The following is a 17,470-nucleotide window of genomic DNA, read 5'->3' on the forward strand; positions in this document are numbered from 1 at the left end:
CTATTAGGTCCACCCTAATTAAAGGGTTGAACATGAAAACTAATTGAATACTTTGTTAGGATATTTATATAGCCTTGTTAGGACCACTGATTAAGAGATTTACCCTAAAATTCTCGTTAAAATGGTATATTACCTTGATCCTTTTGTATACACTTAGAATGTTGATATAGATATCCTCTTTCTAATGTATTATCACCTCTCTATGGTTGATCTTCAATAACTCTTCACTATTCTACTCAGTCACCTTAGTGCTCCTCAACAATTAACTTTACTGAATTCACCTTCATCTTTTGGCTCACAACCATCATAAACATAGGTCTTAAACCCTCCTTAAATAGATATATAATGATGTTTCTAGATCATGATCAACTGTCACAATTCATCCCTCTTGTCACTTGACCTTTTCATTTTTCTGATTTTCTAATAACATAACATAGGGATTAAAGATATGCAATTATAGGCATAATTACCTCCATGATAACTAACTCTTTAAACATATAATAATGTTTCCATCTTGGAAAAAATGATAAATACATATGAGTTTATGTCATTCCAAATATTTATACAAAACTCTTTTTCTCAAAACTAGTAGCTTTTTGATGCATGACTATAATAGTTCTTCATGTTATCAGATGGCTTGTACTATGCTTAGCCTTAAATGAATCAAAAAACTTATATAGCACTCAACATATGTTATATTATGAACAATATAGAAACTAAGGAATATTTAGAGACAACTGACATGCTTCGCCTTAACTGCTACTCGACATATGTACAATTGCTTGACCTTCATAGTAAGAGTTGGGTAATATTACAACATTAGGCCACATGGATCTAGGATCTAATGGTTACTTGGAGAGTGAAATATTTGGAGGATGGATAAGAAGTCCAAGAAGGTTGGAATACCTAGATATGAGCAATGTGTACCTATCGATGGGAAATGACCACTGGATAACCATCCTTAACAACCTCTCTAATTTGAGGGAAATTTATTTCTATGGTTGTGGACTTTCAGGTAGTCTAATTTATTACCTTAACCTCACTCACTTATCCCATATCAGTCTTTCAAAAAATTCATTTTATTCCTCATTGCCAACTTGGTTTTAGAATACCTCATCCTTTGTTTCCATTTATATCCAAAATAGTGGTCTCAACAATTTTATCCCTAGGTAAAAGTATAAAGATGTATCACCTTTCGGTCTAACTTATCAAAATGACTGAATTTGTGTATTTCTATCTAAAAATAAATTGTGTTTAAACATATGGTCTTGGTAAATTTATTCTAGCTAAGTTATGTATCTAGTCTCTCACTTTTCCTATTTGAAATATCTATTAAATGTATGTTTTATACTAGTTTGTATCCAATTACTAAAGAAATAACATTATTTTAAAAAACTAATGTTTCAATAAATATTACTATTTTTAATAACATATAAACACAATTTTTCAGAGCTCAAAGTTAAGAATAATATCATATAGAGTTCATAGTGTTTTAATTAGATATAGTATATTGTAATTAAATTTTTTGCAAGGATGTATGTTAACACTTGAGAAGATGTCAATTTTGAGAAAGAAAAAAAATGAAATCATATCCAAAAAAAATAAAAAATTATATGACATTCTAGAGGAGAAAGTCATCTTCAAGAATGTAATTTTATTTATTTTTGATTGGTATAGATTTATTTTGAAAAATGTGGTGGGAGATGAAAACTATCAATTTCGGGTGAGTTGAAATTTGAATCAATATAAACAAGAAAATATAAGTCTAAAGATAATTTTTGTTTTTGATTGTTTTAGTTACATATGTTATCTATAACATAATCTAAGATCAAAGGGAAATAAGTTTTTTTCCATATAGTATTGCAATGAGAACTGGAATCCTAATTTTCCACATTTTTTAGCAACTAAAAAGTTATCTTTGAAAAATAGGAAAATATATCTATCCTTATTCCAAATAATTATTAAAAATTATAATCCTAAACTTCATTCATTTCTACATGTTTCATTAGCTTACTTCATTTTCAAATTCTAAATAATAATACAATTTTTATGTCATTGAAGGTGAATAGTTATACTTTTGTTAGCCTTTTCCTTTGTAAAAGGGTGACATAGGTTTGTGCTTTTACCCCACATCAAATTTCTTGCATCATTCAAGTTAAAGCCTAAGAATACTTGACTTGTCAAATAATTACAATCTAGGAGTAATACATCATTCCATTGGAAATCCTTCAATGCTTGAGATCTTGAACCTCTCATTTAATAATTTATCAGGGGATTTATTATTATTTTTCAAGCTTTCTTCCCTCATACATCTAAAACTCGGGAACAACTAGTTATCTAGAATAATTCCACATACCATTTCAAAGCTTTCTTACCTAAGATACATAGACCTTAGTTACAACCAATTATCTGGAACCAATTTTTATACCATTTCAAATCTTTTCATCTTAGAAATTTTTTTTTTCTTGTCTAACCATTTAACAGGCATCATTTTGGTTTCCCTAGTTGAAAATCTAGCTCACCTCAAGGAACTAGATTTTTCTAAAAATTATCTTGCAGTTTATATTTCTTCAAATTTGGTTCCTCAATTCAAACAACTAGCGTATCTAGGGCTAATGTTTTGTAATGTTCAAGGGGATATTCCTCCTTTTATTTCTACTTTTTACTCTTTACAATAGTTGGACCTGTTACATAACAACATTGTAGGAAATATTCCTACCTAGTTATGGGAGCTTCCTAGTATTGAAATACTCGATCTATCACATTACAGACTAGAAGTTTCACTGCCCACTCTTAGTTCCACATATATACATGGACTCTAGACTTGCATAATAATATTTTGCATGTCTCTATTAAAAATTGTAGTGAAAGATTTTAGACATGTCAGAGAATAGATTCAATGATTCTATTTTTGAATCCATATGCTCTGGCCCTAGTCATCTAGATATCTTAGACTTATCAAAGAATAGGCTAAGCAATGTAATTCCTAAAACTCTACCTAGATTTTATTCGTTGGAAGTCTTGAATTTGGCTCAAAATTATTTGAAAGGTGAGATCCCTTAAGAGTTAGGAAATATAACTACACTTGAGACACAAAATCTCAATGTGAACAATTTGCAAGGTCTTGTCCCTTCTACTATTTCAAGTTGTGCAAGGCTTCGAGTATGTAACATTGGGAAGAACAAGTTTTAGGGGGAAATCTTAGCTTGGATTGGAGAATTGATGGAATTAAGAGTTCTCAACTTGGCTTTTAATAACTTTGAAAGCACTTTTCCATGTGATTTTCTTTTGCCTAAGAATATTTAGATTCTTGATTTATCTCATAATAATCTTTTATGATTTATTCCTAATAGTTTGGGAAAGTTGAATGCTATGAGAAATTAAACAAAAAAAAAGAAAGAAGAGATGAGATCAACTAACTATGACTATGTATTTGATTTTAGTTGTTATTTTATAATGGAGTTTGTGAATCAAGACACACTTTGTATTAAAGGAAGGCTTACTACATACACTAAGATCATTAGTGCCTTCAAATTCATGGATCTTTCCTTTAACAACTTATTGGGAAACATTCCTAAGGAAATAGTAGAGTTGAAGGGTTTAATTTCTCTTAATATTTCAAACAACAAATTGATAGGGAGAATTCTCAACTCATTGGGAGGTATGGTTCACTTGGATTCATTAGATCTTTCAAGATACATGTTGATAGGAAAGATTCTGTTAGATCATGTAAATTTTACATTTCTTTCTATTTTGAATCTTTCATACAAAAATGTCTTAGGCCTAATATCATAGGGGATGCAATTTATAGCTTTTTATGCTTCTTCTTATGTGGGGAACCCCATTCTTCATGGTTGGCCCTTGAAAGATGGATACATCATTTCAAGTATTGGTGAAAGAGCTAGTGAAGTTCAATCAAATAGCATAAGAGTTATGGATAGAGCTATGTATGAGATAGATTGATTATGGGTAGTGTTATTTGGGTTGTCTTTTGTCAATGTAATTGCAGTGTTGTGCTTCTACCTCAAATGGAGATACAAATGTTTTTCTTTGCAGGATAGAGTAATCTGATATCTTTTTAAACATTGAGTCCATGAAGGTGTTGTGTAGGGGATGCTTTCCCTTTTCCTTTGATCAAATATCCATCTTATATCATCTTACAATTAATTAAAATTCTTGATCTCTCTTATATATCATAATCTTTGTCAAGTTGGCTTGAATACCTTTTCAAATAACCATCAAACAACCAAATAGTCGGCCTCAATTAGTTTATTAATTAACAAGTGTAATACATTGATACTCAGTCAATATTAAGATTAATCACTTGGTTAACATTAGAAGTCCTTTGATGCTCGAACACTTGGTTAATACTGGAAGTTCTTGGTTAATATAGAAAAGAGCTTTCGATCGTGTTCCTTCTTTGATTCATTTGTTATAATAACATTTCCTATTTTGTTTATGTTGTTAGCATTTTATTAATATATTTGAATTATAGTGTAATATGACTATAATGATGAGAAGGTCAATATATTAATGAGCTTAGGGCAAAAAACTTGTATTCTCATATATTCTATTCTCAAATGCTTCTACTAAGATATTATCTAACCTTTTAGAAAAATTGTGATGATACACAAAGCTACTAGTTGCTTAAAATGTTGAATACTCTTCAATGTTATATGTCCATTACTCATACAATAACATATTATGCTTGACTAACATGTGAAAAAATAAATTTTATTTCTTGAAGTTGTAAACCTTTTAATTATTAAGTAAATTAAAAGATTTATGTACTTTATATGCATTTTAGGATGATATTTTTTTATGTAATAAAATTTACAAAAGAGTAAGAGATGATGTCTATATTATGTATCTAAAGATCTTGGATAGGATATGAAGTTCAAAAAATTTCATAGTTCACTATGTGTAATTGGTATAGAACAATAATATATAGTTCACTATGACATAAGGAATGCAATATCATGATATTTATATTTACAATATAGTAAAATTGTATCAAAATTTTAAAAGATATACAAATTTTAGGATATTAAATAAGTTAAATATTTTTCATGGCACATGAACACTTTGGCACATGAACGTCAAATTTGATTTCTATTTCTACGCTTTGGATTAGCTATTTTGGCTTTTTTTCTCAGTTCTCTCTATCACACATTTGGGAAATTTACCAACTAAAAGACTCACCATTTGGTTTCCTTTTTCTCATTACATTTTTTATAAATAAGAAAAATATAATATGTTGTTAGTCTTCTTTATGTTGATAGTTCTCTCAGTCATCTATGTCTTTCATTATTTTGGGGTCATCTATTTGTCAATTTCTCCATTTCATCGTTTACAAAACCTTGGAAAATCAAGCCTGCTTCTCATTAATTTCAAAAATCTTTTTTGGGAAAAGGAGAATTACTAGAATATGAAATATTTGTTTACTTTATAATTGGAATTGGTAGGCACAATATTTATAAAAAATTAATCTTCACTCTGGATTTGTTAAAGTGGAATTGAAATATAAGTTTTGAATTTTTATTTTGATTCAAAATGAAGATTTGTTAATTCCATTACAAGAAGTGGAATTTGAATTGTCAATTGAGATTGGAATTATAATTAAAGTAAATTTGAATTATTTCAGTTTGATGTATGTAACACCTAATTTTGAATTAACATATCTAGCATCTTAAGAAATTTAATAACAATTATTTGTTCATTATCTTACAATCAGATAACAATTATGTGATTTAACTTTTGCTAAGGTGGCTAGTAAATACATTTTTAATATATGATAATAACATTAGATATTTAAAAATATATTAATTATGTATTATGTGTTTTGATTAATTATTACTATGACTTCCTAGTTAAGAGGCTCACAATTTACCATCGTGTTGTAGGCTCTTGCCTATTATTATATACATTATTTTTAATATACTATAAATAATGTATACATTTTAAAATGAAATAGTTAAAAAAAAAAAAATTTAAAATGTTGTTGAATTTTACATTTCATAATTTAGATTGCAATATATTTAATTACGAAAAAGAAAACTATAAAAATTTACAAATAAAAAAGGGAAAAGAAAAAACTTTAGTTTTCAGTGAGCTCTGCAACTCCCACCCATGGTGTGCACTTCTAGAAAGGGTCCCCCTCCTCCTCTATGCCTAGATCAAACATTGGTTGGTCCAAATTTGAGCCTTTTCCTTTCTATGCAATATGTTGCATTTAATCCCCTTTTTAGAGAATTGAATTTCACCAAAATAATCTCATTGGCATTCTTAGGTTGCGAGTATAATCGATAGGGTCCCCATGTCTATCAGATGACTTGGCTTTTCTATGAAATAGAGACTTAAGGGATTGGTCAGCATCTCTAGGTTAGCAAGTAAACTTTTTCTCTTCAAGATTACCTCTAACGATGACAAGTGAACCATTTTGGCTAGATCTTGGAGATTTGGTAAACATCTCTTGACTTTGGCCAAATGGAAACTGTTGGTGTTTTGAAATGCTATAGGTTTCAAATTATCCTGATGAGAATAAGGTATATCTATGGGTAGCTAAATCCCATCTTCAGCATGCCATTTCAAACAATAGACCAACAATAAGGCTAGACCCTTCTTCTACTTCATGCTCTACAAAACCTAGGTGGGTGAACCTTAGATTCAGTTATATGGTACCAGTGCTAAAACATATTCCTGAATCTATTAACAGCAGATTTAGCTCTTATTGAAAGCAAGATATCTACACTAAATGTACAAGGGGTAGCTCGAGCCCACCAAAACGTACTCAAATTTCTAACCCCTATCAAACACCTAGTTTTCATTTGCATTTTGCTAAGGTAAGATGCAAATTTTGCTTTCACTTGTTTTTCCATTTTTAGCAACACCTTCACTTAACTCATGAGGCAAAAAAAATAGCTATCATCATTCTCATAGTGCATATAAAACTCAAAGATAGTTGCATCACCATGCTCACTATGAGAAAAAAAATCAGTATGCTCATGACTACACAAACTGAACTAAGAATCAAAATCCAAGAATGATTCATGCATGCTGATTGGAAATAAAAAAACTTCATATTCTACACCATTCACCAAGTTGCAGGTACCAAAAACTTGTAGCTCACCTTGTGCCTCTGGCTACAAAGAGTACAATGGATCTGAATCAACTTCATGTATCATGTCATCACATATCGAATCAGATCTAAAACTCACTAAAAAATTACCATCATAGTCTTCAAGAAAAGGTTCAACAAACATATGAAAATAATCCTCATTAAAATTCACACTAGTAGGATGTTTAATAGCATCAATATTGTCATCAAAGAAATTGTTAGAGACACTTGTGAATGTGTTAAACTCATTAGCATAAGAATCACCAACTTGTAGACAAGATTTAATTTTAGATTCATGTGTATTTTTATCAATATTTACAATATTTACTTCACTACATGAATCATCAAATCTCATCTCATGTAATTGCAGATAACTATTATATACTCCTTCAAATAAATCGTCATGCTTATGTTAAAAGTCTTAAAAAGAATATCGATGCTAATATGTAGGAGAACAAACATAGGGGTATACATCATACCTTACATCATCCTTAAGAGATGCATGCATTAATGAAGGTGAAGTTGAATTACACATTGATGCATACCTTTCAAACTCATGTTGTAACAAACTCTGAAACCTCATTAGTGGTCAACAAATCCCTTTCAAAAATTTCTTCATCTTGATTGCAATTATTTCCTAAATAATCTAAAGAACTTATAACAATGGCACCATTAGTCATACAATCTGAAAAATTGGTACTACTCTCACAATATGTATCCTCTTCCCTACACCTAATCTCAACATTAGATGTATCCTTATACTCAATTTCATTATAGGAAGATATTTCCAAACTGCTGTCATAACCTTTTCCATTCTCACTCACACTATCCTAGGACTCATCACTTCTACTATGACTATCAACATTTTTAATTTCAACAATATGTTAACCATTCTTTTCTAAATAACATTCACATTCTCTAAAGACTCTCCCAAAGTATTGGATCTTTTTAAATCTTGCATTTTCTATCCAATGTACTAAATTAGGCATGAAAACTAATAAAAACAAAAAAGCCCATGATGATTCATTGGGTCTTTCTGAAATGGGAATCTCTAAGATTTCCAATTTGAATTTCATGTAAAGCTGAATTGAATCTAAATCAGATACATTTCCAACATCCCTTTAGATAGAAGGAATGACTTGACTATGAAGCTTTCCATACAATATGAACAAATTTTCATGTACCTCTTCATAGCTTGAAAAAGTATTATTAGATCTACATTTTGAATCCATTTTGAAAATAAATCTTCTACCTCTTTATCCTAGTGCTAAAAATCACTAAATAGAGGCTCTAATTTCTAACACTTGACTTTCATGAAAGAGAAAGATGAAAATAAAAAATACCTTTAACTGTTGATGCTAAACTTTGATCTAATGATTTGGCACAGGTGCAAGACTGAAATTCCTTCACACCACTGATCAAAAACTTGTAGAGTTGCCACCTCTTTACAAGAGGATGAACAAATCACTGCTATGATTTTACCTTTCACACGTCAATTTCTTATAACAAAAAATTGCAACACTTCAAAACTTATAAGGAATTTAAACTTTCTTTTCAAGAGACTATCAAAAAGCTTTAGATCTTCACATACAACTGAAAGTCCTTCAAAATTTTACAATTAAATCAACTAGGAACAAACAAGTGTAGAGATTAAGAGTCGCCACTCACACTTTGTGAGAAATAAAACATAAATTATCACTCAACAAATCTGAACCAGACCTTCATATGTAGGAGAAATGCAAACCATTAAACCACTCTTGTATATTTAAAAACTTGAAAAAAGGGAACAGAAAATTTATGTTCATTCTTGACTCTGATTTTACAACAACACTTTGAAAACAAAAATACAGCTGAATTGATTGAAAATGAAGACTCTTAACAACAAAATTTACAATCAACCTCAAAATTACTACTTCAAATGGATAAAACTTCACTGGAGTGCATGGTTTGGAGTAAGAAAACTAGAAAGAACATTAGGTAACTTACTACTGCAACATTTTTTATCCACTTCTTCTACTATATTGAATCTCTTCTTTTAAATTCTCGTGTTTTGTCTACCATTCAAATTCCATATAGTCCCTAGTAGAGTCACCATTTTGTTGGTGTTTTGAAATGCTACAAGTTTCAAATTATCCCAATGAGAATAAGGTATATCTAGGGGCAGCTAACTCCCATCTTCAACATGCCATTTCAAACACCGGGCCAACTATAAGGCTAGACCCTTCTTCTACTTTAGGCTCATCAAAACCTAGGTGAGTGAACCTTAGATTTAGTTATATGGTACTAGTGCTAAAACATATTCCTAAATCTATTAACAACAAATTTAACCCTTATTTCTCCTATTGACTTATTGAATAAAATAGATCTATAATAGCTAAATGCAAGATAATGAACTTCACAAGTTGGGTGAGGGTATCCTTTTTAGCTCTTCAACATAAAAGGGAAATAACATTGATCAATGGTGTTGAATATAAGAACAACCCCAAATATGTAGTAGTATGAGCAAGTGATCCTGTCATTGATCAATGCCTCATCTATTAGGCAATTTCATGAACAAATACATACATCTGTGATATCTAGGTCATATTTCATACACCCAGACATTAGATCTATCCTATGACTTTGTGAATTAGACATCAAAATTCATTAAAAAAAAAAAAACTCATTCTTATGAAATATCCTTCGCAAATAATTAGCAATCTTGTCAAACACGTCAAGCATTTACTTGGCCCTTTGTTCGAATAGCTAAAACATATCTGACATACAACCTTAAAGGGATGCAAGAGAGTCTTAGTTCTTTGTTCCTAGACCACATAAGAATACATATTACTAAGATAGGAGATGAGAATTGGAATGAAACTAAAGAAATTATGGCTCATTCATATTCTTTTCTTTGAAACAGTACATTTAAATGCACGCAATCAAACCATAAAAACACCAAATTGATCTAAACTTTATGTATTATCTTCACTATCGTTGTTCATACAAGAGAGAAAATGATAAATAATGTGGTGTCACAGTGGTGGGAACACATCATAGTTGGAACCCTAGTTTCCCAAATCTAAGAAAACTCCAAATTGGAATACACATGGTATCATAGCAATGAGTCATTTTTTCTGCAAAACTAGCACCTCTACAAAGAGTGAGAAAGAGAATGATATAGTGAAGAATGAATTCTTGGATCTATTATGCATCTAACACTTGTCCACTTGGAAAACATCTCCTAATAGTGAAAATAATCTCTCTAACCTCTCTCTGCAACTAGTAAATCAAATCCTTTGTCATTATAGCTCCCAAAAGCATAAAGTATCTCAAATATTTAATGAACAAACATAATTGATTTTGATGCTAGATCTAAGAGTAAGGAAAAGGCAAAAAATTAGTTTAAAATGAACTGTAGAAGCTAAGAAAACATTTTTAAATTCATTTAGGCTTCAAAAAACTTCAAAATTTGCCTTTCAACCGATTTTGATGCTCCATGATGAAATCTACCTATTCTATTGAGAATGCCCTAGAAATTACAAATTCACTTATATAGTGAACTATTAAACATCTGTACAAAATCTAATATAATATTTAGAAAATTCATTTCCTCCTCAATCCAAAGGTATATTGGAATGTATATTTTGGGCGAAAAATACCCCCTTGACAACCATTTGACAATTTTGGTTCGAACTATATGCAGAGTAATTAAAAAGATAAATTTGAAAAATTTAAAGTACTTCTATAGTTCAAACTATAGAAAATCCACTATTTGAAACCAAAATTTTCAATTGCACAAATTGAACACTCAGGAAAAACATATTATGTATATTTTTTAAATTTTAATATTAACCTTATATCTCGCTTGGCCAATCATGTGGCAGTACTTGTCACCATGATATTGATCCTCCTAACCACCACCGGGTCCCACATAACCTATCACTAGCTTTTAGGTTTTCTAGGAGGTTGCCATGTTGCTTGCTAGAAAACTGCCCATTTTTTGGTGGTGACATAGCGACCACCAAATTCTAGTGACATTTTCGAGCGAACTACTTCCTTGACCATTCTGTTGTTGCCACTTGGTAGATTCTAAATGGTTTCCATAGGTTTGGACGACCCCATAATCCTTCTCACAACTTTCACCAAATTTCTCTTTTTTGCGAGGTCATCATGTCACTTGTTGATGGACCATCCCATTTTTTGGTGGTGACATGGCAACCATTGGAATTTTCAAACTTTCCAACAAATTCACTTCTTTCGCTACATTGGTCAAAATTTTGGTCAACCATCATGCTAGCTATCATCCATGATAGGCCCCTTTGCATGCTTTGGCTTACAAGAGCCTCATGTCTTATGGACATTATGCTTACTAAGTGGAAAAGTATTTAAACTTTTAAAAATATCCTAGTCTGTTGAATGTGGGATTTATTGCTTAATATGATTTTTCCCCCTATTCCTCTAGCACTAGAAATTTGCCACCGTGTGGTCATCTAATGTTGGCACCCTTCTATTCCCTTGAAGTTGGTGCAGGAGCACGTCTGCGACAGGAAGACAACCTACAATATGACTAAAATGTAGGGCACAAAGCAAATATCAAAAAGTTTTGAGTTTAAAATCTGAAATTTGAAATGTTTGTGTGTAAGTTTAGAGTTTTATGTTTTAAAATAAATGTCCTTTTTTTTGTGGTGGAAATTTTTAGGTGGCATTCTTATAAGCCTACCCAACATTATCCACTTAGGACTTAGTATGGATTTATTTTAGATTATTTTGGTTTGTTAAAGGTTTCTAATTTTTGAAAATGTTTATGGGAAAAATCAAAAGGAAGAAAATGATGAATATTCCTAAAGCACCATGTGTAGGCATTCAAAATGTAACCACCACAAGAAAGCTATGATGGATTTTTGGGAGTTACATTAGAAGGTGAATATTCCTAAAGCACCATGTGTAGGCATTCAAAATGTAACCGCCACAAGAAAGCTATGATGGATTTTTGGGAGTTACATTAGAAGGTTTTTCAAAAAGAGAAAGAGTGCGTATTGTAGGAGAGATTTTCGAAGAGAGATTTTTGGAGAGAAATTTTTTTTTGGGAGAAAGTGAATAGAATGAAGTTCTTCAGTTTTCCTATAATTTTCTTAAGTTTCTAGTGTTGTATGGATGTGATTGTGTAGTATTCTACATACATTTTTCTGTCTGTATTTAGATCAACAATTTGGAAGAAATCTGAAAATCAGATCTTAATAGTTTAATATTTTCTTATTGTTCATTTCCTATCAGCCGGATCTCTCTATTGTTTTGAGAGTGGTCTTTTCATGGGGGTTTTCTAAAGATCCTCCAATGGCCTTTGACAACCATTGGAGGATCCTCTATAATTTCATGCATTTATTTATTTATGTATTGTTGTCTCATATCAGGTTACAGGAAAATCCAGTTGTAATGCAGATTTGAATGGGCAACATCTTCATGTGTTGACCCTCATTTCATTAAATTTCTATGCATTTGTTGAAATATACATTCATGCATGTGAAGCCTTAAGTCATGCATTTTATTTTCTAAAGGTTCTTCAATCCCTCTGCATCATTTTTGGTATCAAAGCCCAGAAAAAGATCTGGGTAGGGAAAGGTGATTTGGTATTTGATTTTGAAGTTATATGGGGTTCCATGGAGGAAAGAATCAAATCACATATTTGTTTATGAATGCTGAAAGATAAGGGATCCAAAATATTTTTGGATTGATTTTTTATTAAATAACTTGGATGAATCAAAGGAATTTAATCACTATCATTTGAAAGAGAAATATCTGATGTTGAAACTATTGCATGCATGTCAAGATTCCTTAAATCTGAAGCTTCCTGATTTCGGGTAGTGTGGTGGAAATATTTTCTTTATTTTTTCATGAAGTATTTCCTTGTTATGCATGATATATTTTTGGAAATATAATTGAATATACTCTCATCTGGTTCAAGTTTGGTTCATTTTCATTTAGAAATGAGCAAGTTATGCACAATTCTGTGAAGCTGGTCTGTTCAGATTTTAGATTTACAGTCCAAAGAAAAATTTATAGAAGTCACGTATGGTTTCATAGAGACCCAAAAATTGGTGGAAGGATAGTTCATTATTTTTTGAACAACTTTCATTCTTTCTAGAAAAAATTATCTCGTGATTTAAGGGGTCAAAAAAACCCATTTCTAAAAACTGTCCTATTTACTATCACTGTTGCTACAGGAAGGCAATAGTTTGGAAAGTCTTTTCTTTCTTGATTTTCATGGTGTTAGGAAGGAATTTGGTTGAAATAAATTCAATTTTAATATTTGGAAATAAATCCCTAGCTCTAAAATCAATAGGATTGAGTTGGACAATTTGTTTTGGTCATGGTTAAAGTATGGTTAGTTTTCTCTAGTTGAGGGGATAAGTGTTTGACAAAATTCCTATCACTGTGAAGACACAATTACCACTACTTGGAGTCAATGAGTGAAAGAAAAAGACTTATTTTTTGGGTGGAAAAAGATTTGTTTTTTTTAAGTGTCCTATGTTGCTGAAGCATTCTATGTTCATGTAGCAGATTATGTTACTGTAGCAAAATACAATGTGCAGATTTTGAAGGTTTCCAGATTGATGAGTTTGAGCCTTTGAAGCAACCCTTCAAGTTGAGTATATCCACGAAAGGTTTCTAAAGTGTAGCTCTTCATCATAATGGAAGAAGAAGAAGAAAAAATACAAAGCTATAGCCAAAGACATTCTATATTTCGAACAAAGTGCAAGTGCAAGAATAAGGTATGCAAAGTTATAGTTGATAGGGGTTCCTTTGAAAATATAATCTCAGTAGAAATGGTTGAGAAATTGAATCTTCCAAGAGTAACTCATGATTTACCTTACAGAGCATATGGGTTAGGAGATGAACAATGGATTGATGTGTTTGAAAATTTATATGTTTCTTTTAATATTGGGCCATATTTTGATACCATTGAAAGTGATATTATGCCTTTAAAAGATTGTCACTTGATTTTGGGAAGAGCATGGCAATATGACAGGTCAACCATATATGATTGTAGAGAAAACACATATACCATCAACAAGAATGGGAAGAAGATGCTTTTATTTCCATTGAAGGATAATACAACATGGAAGGAATCAAGAAGTATAGGTCTTATTGATAGGATAGCATTTCCAATGCATGATGAAGTGAAAGAGGAAGTGAAAGAAGTTTTGGTAGAGGCAAATGAAACTACAGAGAAGGCAGCTATAAAGAGTGCAGATGTATATGAAGTTGGTATAGAAATCTCAACAATGATAGATGTAAGTTGTCCTTTGGAAGGGAAAGAATATGAAGAGCAGAAAGAAGATAAATTGCAGCAAATAAATATTGATGAGAAGAATAAAGAGGAAAGTCCTATGGGATTTGAGTGTGATAAAATTATGGTTGGAACAATAATGTGTCCTTTGAAAATAGAGATGAGTACAATGCTGAAAGGTACTCCTATGAAAGAGAGTTTGGAGTAAAATAATGAAGCCTTCAAAATGCATGGTGTAGTGAAATGTCAAGAGCAATGACATGAGGATGGAGATAAAGATTGTGTAGTAGCAAGTTTTGAAGAAGAATCTGATTTATGGGAAGAGTTTATAGCCATCATTGAAGAATGGCAAAGGAATGGTGGTAGTACGGAGACTCAGCATGAAGAAATTTCCAAAGAAGAGGTATTAGATGATGTTATGGACAAAGAAGATGAGGCTGAATATATTTATGACAAGGCAACAAATTATTTTCAGGACATAAAATTCAGAATAAAAATTCAACTGTATGCAACAATAATAAAAATTCAGAATGTGATGAAGTTACAAGTGTATGTAGTAGCCATACAAATTCAGAATATGATGAAGTGGATGCATAGTTAGCAGCAAATAATTTTTATCTTACCAATGGAAAACAAACCAAAGGTAAAGATGAAGGAGAAAGAGAAAATTCAAATGATACAAGTTCAAGAAAGGCCAAGTTTTCTAATGCAGGAAAAGTACAAACCAAAAGTCAAGATGAAGGGATCCATATGTTTTTCTAATGCTTTGTTTTGCAGGTGTTTCCAAGGGACTTGAAAACTTTTGAAATTTGGGAGTATGGTGCAGGAGCACGTCTATGATAGGAAGACAACCTACAATATGACTAAAATGCAGGGCACAAAGCAAATATCAAAAAGTTTTGAGTTTAAAATTTGAAATTTGAAATGTTTGTGTGTGAGTTTAGAGTTTTATGTTTTAAAATAAATGTCCTTTTTTTTGTGGTGGAAATGTTTAGGTGGCATTCTTATAAGCCTACCCAACATTATCCACTTAGGAATTAGTATGGGTTTATTTTAGATTATTTTGGGTGTGTTAAAAGTTTCTAATTTTTGAAAATGTTTATGGGAAAAATCAAAACGAAGAAAATGATGAATATTCCTAAAGCACCATGTGTAGGCATTCAAAATGTAACCACCACAAGAAAGCTATGATGGATTTTTGGGAGTTACATTAGAAGGTGAATATTCCTAAAGCACCATGTGTAGGCATTCAAAATGTAACCGCCACAAGAAAGCTATGATGGATTTTTGGAGTTACATTAGAAGGTTTTTCAAAAAGAGAAAGAGTGCATATTGTAGGAGAGATTTTTGAAGAGAGATTTTTGGAGAGAGATTGTTTTTTGGGAGAAAGTGAATAGAATGAAGTTCTTGAGTTTTCGTGTAATTTTCTTAAGTTTCTAGTGTTGTATGGATGTGATTGTATAGTATTCTACATACATTTTTCTGTTTGTATTTAGATCAACAATTTGAAAGAAATTTGAAAATCAGATCTTAATAGTTTAATATTTTCCTATTGTTCATTTCCTATCAGTTGGATCTCTCTATTGTTTTGAGAGTGGTCTTTGCATGGGGGTTTTTTAAAGATCCTCCAATGGTCTTTGTCAACCATTGGAGGATCCTTTGTAATTTCATGCATTTATTTATTTCTATATTGTTGTCTCATATCAGGTTACAGAAAAACCTAGTTGTAATGCAGATTTGAATGGGCAACATCTTCATGTGTTGACCCTCATTTCATTAAATTTCTATGCATTTGCTGAAATCTACATTCATGCATGTGAAACCTTAAGTCGTGCATTTTATTTTCTAAAGGTTCTTCAATCCCTCTGCATCAGAATTCCTACCCATGTTAATAGAAAACCTTGGGTCATCATCATAGGAAGGCCTTGCCTCATCAAGTATTTTAGACCTAGTTTCTTGGGCTCATAGATTCTTTGAATGATAATGCTTATGGTGATGTCTTCTCTTCCATTTTTGTATTCTTTTCAAGACTATAGATTTCATCCAAACTGATCATGCTTTCTCCTTAGAATCACCACATTCACTGGGAGTTTCTTTTAGCACCTTCATTTTGGGTTCATCAAGGTTCCGGTTATTCTTAGTGACTTGCATATGAAAACTAGTTTGTGTATCAAGATCTATGTGGGACTTTATTGTTATATTGGAAGGATTGGTAGAGCTCTCACCTGTTTCAAAACTCTCATAAATTAATTTACCAAGAGGTTCAACTTCAGGCTGAAGTACATGTTGTTTCTGGACATATTTGACTTCAATCTTTGGTTCCTTTACCACAAAAACCCAACCATTCATCTCCATTGAACTGGGCCCTTCCTCTTCATCAAGCTCTTCATGCTACAAAAACTCTTTTGCTTGCTTTTGCGGCTTCTTCCTTGACTGTAGATTCTCCCATGATGCCCTTTATTTTGTCTTTTTTAGACTTTATTACTTCTTTCATACCACAAGATTTCTTTGTCAGCAACTTCTTTGTGGTTTTTGACCTCCCTTGCTCTACCATGGGTTGTCCATCTAAAGCGAGGCTTGCTCTTTTGGCATGGATTTATACAATGGGCATGGAAGCCTATATGCCATTAAAGTTAATTTTTATGCTTCTTTTTTTTGCTATGGCTTGTACACTTCTTTCCCACTACTCACCTCATGTTAGATGAAAGAGACCAAGTTGCATAATAAAGATATGGAAAGGAGGGGCATATGTGCCACAAATCTTTGTGTTTGGAAAAGAAGCCTTTGATCTAGGTTTAACAACCTCTCTTTCTATTTAACATCTAGAATAAACCTTTCCAAACTTTCCAATCCTTGTATTTGTGACTACATGATAAGGTACCCAATTTGGTTTAGGTTGTGATAATAGAAACCATTAAACCCAGTACAACTATCTAGAATAAGTCAATCAGTTGCTTATATCATTAGAAATCTATTTTTCCATAAACACCATGACAGTTTAAGATTTAGACTACATTTATGATGGTTTCCTTTTTTTTTTCAAATCCTCTTCTCCATAAATTATGTCTCAATATTGTGACTCT

Source organism: Cupressus sempervirens, chromosome 8, assembly GCF_028749045.1.
Source record: "Cupressus sempervirens isolate cs-2001-9-10 chromosome 8, ASM2874904v1, whole genome shotgun sequence".
NCBI lineage: Eukaryota > Viridiplantae > Streptophyta > Pinopsida > Cupressales > Cupressaceae > Cupressus > Cupressus sempervirens.